Raw genomic sequence first — 8,213 nt, forward strand, 5'->3', positions numbered from 1 at the left:
TCCGATTACGGTTTCAAGCGAAGCATTTACTAGCGAAGTACTTATTTCCTGCGTTATTTCAGTTTGCCCTAGCGTCGCTAGTAATCATTAAAATACATTCCCAGAAATTGCGTGATATTTTCGAATCTCTTCGTTCCGCTAAAGCCAGCAATATCGTGTTATATAAATAATACTGTAATCAAGACAACTTTGTGATAATTTCTATTTTATTGGGTTTATCAGATAATCTTTTACAGCTTACTATGAAAATGACATGTATTTATAAAGAACCGGTGTCGCTTTTACTCGTTCCAATGGATTTTTTCCTTCTTTTGATGATTTTTTGTTGCTGCATTTGAAAAATTTTAACTCTTTTATAAGCTTTTCTGTAAAGGATATCTGTAAAATGTAATTTTTATAGCTTATAAAATAACTTCGTAAAACAAACATAAAAATTATCATTAAATATATAATTAATGTTTTGAATATTCCAAAAAAATGTCTATCCGGCAAAGATATAAGACAACGCAATGTTCATTTATCATAATTAAAAATACTTTACCGACATCCTCGAAATTCAATGGTTCCATTTGAATTTTCGTCGTTTCTTATAAAAATCAAAATTTTAATATTGATAGTTTTCGATGCTTATATCTGTGCAAAACGATCATGGTTTAAATTGTCGCGTGTGGGATTAAAGTTTGTGGAAACTAAATGTAAATTTTTTCTTAGAAGTTATCTTGCGTAAAATTTATCCAAAGTAAATTTCTTCCTCAATCTTGAAGTAAGCGTACACGCTTCGGCTTTAACTTTGGCTTACTTGCTTATCAAACGCGCGCAAGCACTCCTGAGCCACTATGTCGTCTTTACACGTACGAACTAAATCGACGAAGTTTCAGTTAGTTCAACTATAAATGCAGTCTAATAAAGGCGAATATAAAATACTCCGCCTATATGTTTTATCTATTCGTGTAATTAATTAAAAGGAAAAGAACTAGATAGAAGATGAGATAGAAAGTTAAGAATTAATAAGAATAAATACAATAAATGAATGAAAAGAAAAGATTTTGAAAGTTAATAAAAAATTTATATAATTATTTTAGAAACAAAATAAAAAGAATGATTGATTTTAATTATATGTTTATGTAAATAGCTTATTATATGTATATACTGGAAAGCGGACGATTTGTAGTCTATTCAGTAATAAATTTTTTAAGCTTGAATAATATTTTATACTATGTATTATAAAGTCACTAATTTTTCTGCCTTAAGATCTAGTTGTGTGTGTAGATTTTTAACATTTTTTTATGATATTTAGGCAGCTAGAAAGTATTCTAAATTCTTTGACCTGTCTCCTTTATAAATGAACTGTTTTTATATTAAAAAAGTATTAGAAATATACACTATCAATACAGAATTCGGCGAGAATTACACATTTCGATCTATTTTCAGCTTAATTTCTCGCCTCTTATCTTATAAATCTATGCGCAGTTTAAACGCCGATTGGCAATATTCAAAATATTTTTTAGTCACGTTCTTCATTATATAATTATTTCAAAATTTAAAGACCGCACCGTGTATTTACCTGATATATTTTGGGGAGTAATTATGCAGCTTTTGATTTAATCTAGATAATTCTGGCCATAATACAACATGAGTATAATGTGAGAATAGATATCGTATGTCGCACATATTACCGCCGTTTCTCTTTCCACCATTTGTTTTGTAACTCGCCGATCACACCACTTTCCTGCAACTTTAATATGGCAGTACATAAATCTATGTGATAAAGTATATCGTAAAAATTATTTTATTAAAATCGCTTTCATTCAATTGCAAAAATTTGTATAACATGCACAAAATTAAGAGTAATTGACAATAATATAATAACTTGTCACAATTATTATTTTTACTGTATTATGATTATATTATTGTTATTGTATTATGATTGAATCATCCATCTTTATCTCATTGCTATTCCATAACCTTTGGCGTCTGAGTCCACCTATTCGCGTCACATTATAATGTCTATGTTTAATATACTCTATTGACAAGAATTCCATAAAATATGCATAATTTTCGTACTATACGTTCCATAAGCTTCGTTACTTTTCATAAGCATCTTATCATGAGTCTTCATGTAATTGTATATGGTTCATATAATCGCATATGGTTCATACGTGGAATCTCGCAAAACGAGATTGACTACTTCGAGCTACCAAGCATTTCCATAAGTAATAACGCGGAATATGCACTTTTAATTAATGGTTATCAACTATCACTGTTTCTTCCTTTTGTGAATCATATCACTCACCTTAAAGAATGAGAACATCGAGCCATTAATTTGTGTCACTTGATTTTTTCTTGATTAATCAGTTTTTCCATCACTTGAAAAAACGACGGATTTCGTGCAGCTGCTAAATTGACGACATTGGTACAATGATACAATGACAATCAGAATAAAGAACCATCATGCAACACCTAAAGCTCTTGTTGAAATTTCTTTGAAATGTATACTACAATTCTTTTCGATTCCATTGTTTATTTTAAGGGCAAAGATACATGACGGATAAAGTATAGATCAATTGTTTTATCGTTTATAAAAAAACAATTAAAATTATATCATATCTGCGCAGTACATATTATATAATGTATATACGCAGTTACGTATATTGCTAAAAAACATTCTCGCCGTAAGATAAACATTTTTAAACAATATCAAATATTGTGTATTCCCGAAAGAATATTTTAATTACGGAAAAAAACATAAGATTTATTATTATACTTATCTTAGAAGTCTCATTCCAAAAGACAAAACTGAGCCAGACTTTGAAAAAGAATGGAAAATTTTTACTCTTTTAGAATGAGATTTTTACTTGTTTGACATTCATTCCAAAAGAATGAAATCTCATTCCAAAAGAATGAAAATCTGCCAAGAAAAAAAGAACTTTTTCAAGAGTGAAAATATTTTTATTTTTTTTCAAAGACTAGTTCAACTTTCATTTTAAAAAATTTAAAGAGTAAAATAAAAAAATATTATATATATGTATAAATTGAATATTATTTTTTAAACATTGTTTAAATTCTATGATGTTTTGGCTAATTATAGAGATTTACAAATCCCTTGACTTGCCTACAAACGTTTGGTCTGCAGATAAATTAGAATAAAAGCTGACTGTATATACGAAGTGGACGACACTTATTAATCGTGCACACTATAATCGATTCTGAGACGTATGCAAAAACCTGCAATGACATGAAGTTTTATGCGCTCAAGAACTTGTTTGATTTCATGTAAGAAAAATTCTTAAGGCACACTTTGTAGACATTGGCAAGCTAAAGTGGATATCGCTTGGGTGCAAATCCGGTAGAAGACTTCAGGAATCCGGGATCACTAGAAATGAAGTATTTGTCAAGGTGAAGGATGTTTCCAATACTTCCGCCTCTTTGATGCACGGATATGGATTTGTCCATTCTACGGGACAGTTTTCCAATTACAAATAATAATGCTGTACGCTCCAATCACACGTACCCAAATGTCTTTCGAAAAGGGTCTTAGAAAGGATAGTAAACCTGGAAGGGTCTTTGATAGTATCTTGTACAGAACGTTTATATCTGATATATTGTTTCATTCAAAATAAATGTTGAAATCTCAGTGTATACTTGTCGATTATATTATGAATATATTATGAATATACCACGTTTTATTTAAGTTCATAAACGAGTCGTAAAATCTAACATTTTCTTTCGCAGCCGTCAGATCTGTGATTGCTAAATTTGTTTCCTTCAAGATCAAATAAAAAAATTTAGCGTGTTATAAAAAAATTTCTATGAAAAATATTAGGTGTATGATAAAATTAATATTTGTTTTTTTATCGATTTATGTAGGTCTTTGTATCTTTTTATGTCTTTTTGAGTTATTAGATTATAAAATGAAAAAAAAGATAAAAACGTCTTTCGAAAATATTAATTTAAAATACATTTAATTTCGTATTAATGATGAACCGATTTTTGAAAATAAATGGAAATCATCAGATTCTATCGACATATCTATGAAGAGGCAACTGCTTTATCGGTATAAGAAGCTACAACGTGTTGATCTCGTATTATATATACGATGGAAGGTAGCAGCACTATTCACGTATGAAGTTGACTCAATATATATGATTCGTATAAGATAAAATCAAAACGCGGAAGAATTTCATCGACTTACACTAGCAATTATTTTTTTCCAGCATTCTATCCCATTTCTTAGTTATATTATTAAATGATCCGTAAGCTTCGTCAGTCTGGACTTCAAATATATAATTAAATCCTAGTATCTTGCTCATTTTTTGAATTATATCTATCACGAAACCTTCGTATCGATCATTTCCAATTATTTCAGAGGATGATTCTTTAAGCATCTCATACGGCTGGAATATATTCCAATTTAATTTATCTTAGAAACAATTATTTAATAATCTCTTTTTAATAATCTCTTTATTTAATATATAAAATGAAAATTGATGGCATAGATAATAAAATAAAGTAAATTTTTTTTTATCAATTCTATCTGTTACTTTCTTCCTTAGAAAAAAATATAAAATTCATTCAATACATTTAGATCGATAAAGTATACAGCACAAAGTAATAAAGTTAAAATAGTCATCACATGCAGTATTCTAATAAATCAGCAACATTATAACGTTCAAGCAGTAACATATTGCAAACATTATAGCGATATTGTTATAATTTTTGCTGTGCGAATCTTATTACTAATATTTATTCGGAATTATAGTATTCTATTAGTAAATTGATAATCAATTTAATATATATTGATGCTAATAAACTCCTTTTATAAATAATGTTACTGTATCTTATAAACCTACAAAAGTTGCGATTATTATTGGAAAATATTTATTAAATATAATACTAACTTGCATTTTATAAAACTTTACCAGAAAATACATTGTGACAAACACAGATTACTCTAACTATTGATTGTGACATCGTTAAAATTGATAATGAAAAAATTTTATTATCAATTTTAACGATGTCACAATCAATAGTTAGAGTAATCTGTGTTTGTCACAATGTATTTTGTAGGTTTATTTCTGGAACATGTAACTTACTAAGCGTACCATTTATATCAACACATTATTTTAAATTATGTTTTTAACTAACAATAGTGAATAGATGTTTTATTTCTTTGATAATTTTGTTTCATATTACGAAAGAAAAAGTTTTATATTTATTTTTCTTTGACAATTATTAACTTGATTAATTATTAAGTAATATATAAATGAATATTTGGAACATACTATGGATATTTGGAACATACTAGCGATATCAGGACGAAAAAATGCTTTTCACGTAAACTCTGTCTACTCTTGTCTATTCTGTATTCTGGCTTCCATTGAAAACCAAAATTCGTTTTCCATTCACCGATTTTATACAATCCTTCATTTCCTAGATTTACAATATCTAGTTGGAATTTGCTTCGGAATCTAACCGAATCGAATCATACCGCTTAATCTGTGTATCAGCTCCTATAATTAATTCAAAAATTTATTATACAGTGTCTTCTTGATATTTTCTAAGAGATCCACGGTTTCATCAACACTTTATTTATTATCTATATGTATAGTATTTTGTTATTATAAAAAAATAGCACTATAGATCTGGTCCCTACGAAAATGATAATCGTGTCCATTAAGGAGGCCTAACTCGAAGCTTTTGGTAGGCCACGTTTCGTCACGGTCCTACACTGCTAGACTTATTAGTAAGGATGTAGTGTGGGCTCTGCCTTAGACGCCTGGAATGAATTTTAGATTGATATTCTATTTAAAGGAAATTCGCGCGGCTGCTCGCGCGAATTCGAGCTGCTCGAGCGAGTCTCATTGGATTTCTGGTGACGAATCGCCACAAGCACATTTTTAAAATAAAATAAATAAGAATTAAAAGGATGAAATTATTTATAATTGATAAAACCGTATTTTAATTATCTAGAAATTATAGAGTATTCTAAATTGTTTCTAAATTAATTTTAAATATATACGTATATTATGGAAAAGATTAATATATTTAATATTATTGTAATTTGCTATAAAAAAACAATAATTGCACATACATTTCGCATATAATTACTTAAGCTGAAACCGTGCCCTCAAATTTCCATGTTACAAAACAATTTTTTAAGATTTCTTTTCACGCTTTTGCGAAATCGTACATAACCACTTGCGAGAAGTTATACTGCATCATAAGCAAGTACCGCTTTCTTTAAATGGAAACTGTTTGTCAAGTTCCAATTAAGAGACCGAGATTGGAGAAGGTATATCGAACAATTAAGCTATCTGGGTCGATTAAACGTACGCTCATTAAATTTACTCCGGAATATTGATAATGTTTTAAATCCAAAGTTTGCAAGTCTTAATATTCAAACGTGTGTTAATCATCGCTACATTCACGAATCAAATAAGATTTAAGAAATTTATACACACAGTTAAATATATTTAATTCTTCTGAATACATTTTATTATTATTTTAAGTACAATAACAATAAACATTTCTCATTTTGACTACATAAGATTTTTTATTAGAAATTTTTTTTAAATTGTAATCTTTTAATATTTGATTTTTTTATCATTTTGATATATTTTGCAATTGCGTTAATTAAGCGAAATGTTAAAAAAATATTATTGAGGAATTTATCTTATCAGAGAAGTAATAATTATTGTATATCTCTCTGACATTATTCCAACTTGTAGTGCTTGTTTGAAAATAGATGTAAGAATATCATATGAATAGTCGATTATGATATTTCTATGTCCAGACATCTTAACTTCTTTCATAGCTTATCTGCAAATAAATCATCTCGTCAATTTGGATGGCTCGTGTCTTCAGAAAAATTCTCGACAATAGTGACGTATCTGACGTTCGTTTCATATCCATATAATCGTAAATCATGCGATACTTTCTGACGTTTACTGTGGGATTAGATAACAACACAAGTGTATAATAATTTTGTTTAACAAACATTGCTTGCACCTACACTCAGACTCGTATGAGAAACGACCTATTGGTTCGCGCATGCATACCTAAAATTTAGTCCGCTACCTAAATGGACCATCGCGGAAAATGGTATGAAATATTTGGCAACTGGAGCAGCGGTTTATGCGTATCAAGCCATCCGCATTGTCGTAAAATACTGCATATTCTTTTCATTTGTATTCTTTTATTAAATCTTGTGAAACCTAATTTCAGGCATTATAATTTTAATATGAATGTAATCAATGACAATAATTATGGAAATTTGTTGAACATAAAAAAATTTTAATTTTCTTTGCTCTCAATCCTGATTAAATTACATTCAGTTAATGTAATTTAATCTGGATTCAGTTAGCAAAGAACAAATAAATACTTGCAAATAATCAAATTAAAATGCAATAAACTTACGAGTATATCGCATAAGAGATGTTTATCTGAGGTGCTGACAATGAAAATTTCTTATAAGCAATATAATTTTTTATTTTGGTTATAATACTTTTAGTTTAATTTAATATTTTAATAAAAAAATTCCAACCATAGAAATCGAATGTAATTGTATGACTTATGTCAGATTGTTTATAGATTGAAAGCAATTTTTGTGTATAAACTGCTAAGTTCATAAATAAAAATAAATACCATGGAAAGTGCGTCGAAGTGCGAATATAGGTTTATTACATTGCCATTGTTTTGGTTTAGAATCCCATCTGACAGCAATATGAGGTATATCCAAAGCACATACTTTGGCTGACTGTTATTTTGTCTTGAGGACCAAATATTGTAGCAAATCCGTTATTTATCAACTCGCACGCTGTATATTGCCCAGAAATGCATAATGTAATTTTACAAAACGTTTTGTATGCATTAATAATCAAGTACTTTATTGCTGTAATAAATTGAAGCATTATTCATTATTAATAAAATTACTAAAATTGCTTGAATTTTGATTCTATAACACATTATTTTATAATACATAAATAGTGTTTGAAAAAATTTATATGCAATATAACTCAAAGATTGTGGATGTAATACATGTTGCACGTAACAACAAATGCGTTTATTAGATACATCATATATATATATATATATATATTTGATAATCATCAAATCTAACTTCTGTAATTAAACAATTCAACATCGTATTTTTAATCTCGTATTTTTCTGTTAGTACAACCTTATTCTATCACTACATGAAGAATTTATTGCTA

General features: G+C 28.3%; 1 pseudogene; it reads right to left on the reverse strand.

The window, feature by feature from the left end:
- Nucleotides 1–324: 324 nt before the first annotated feature.
- LOC108685378 overlaps nt 325–8,213 on the reverse strand; it is a 10,319-nt pseudogene continuing 2,430 nt past the window's right edge.

This window comes from Atta colombica, unplaced genomic scaffold, assembly GCF_001594045.1.
Source record: "Atta colombica isolate Treedump-2 unplaced genomic scaffold, Acol1.0 scaffold153, whole genome shotgun sequence".
Taxonomy (NCBI): domain Eukaryota; kingdom Metazoa; phylum Arthropoda; class Insecta; order Hymenoptera; family Formicidae; genus Atta; species Atta colombica.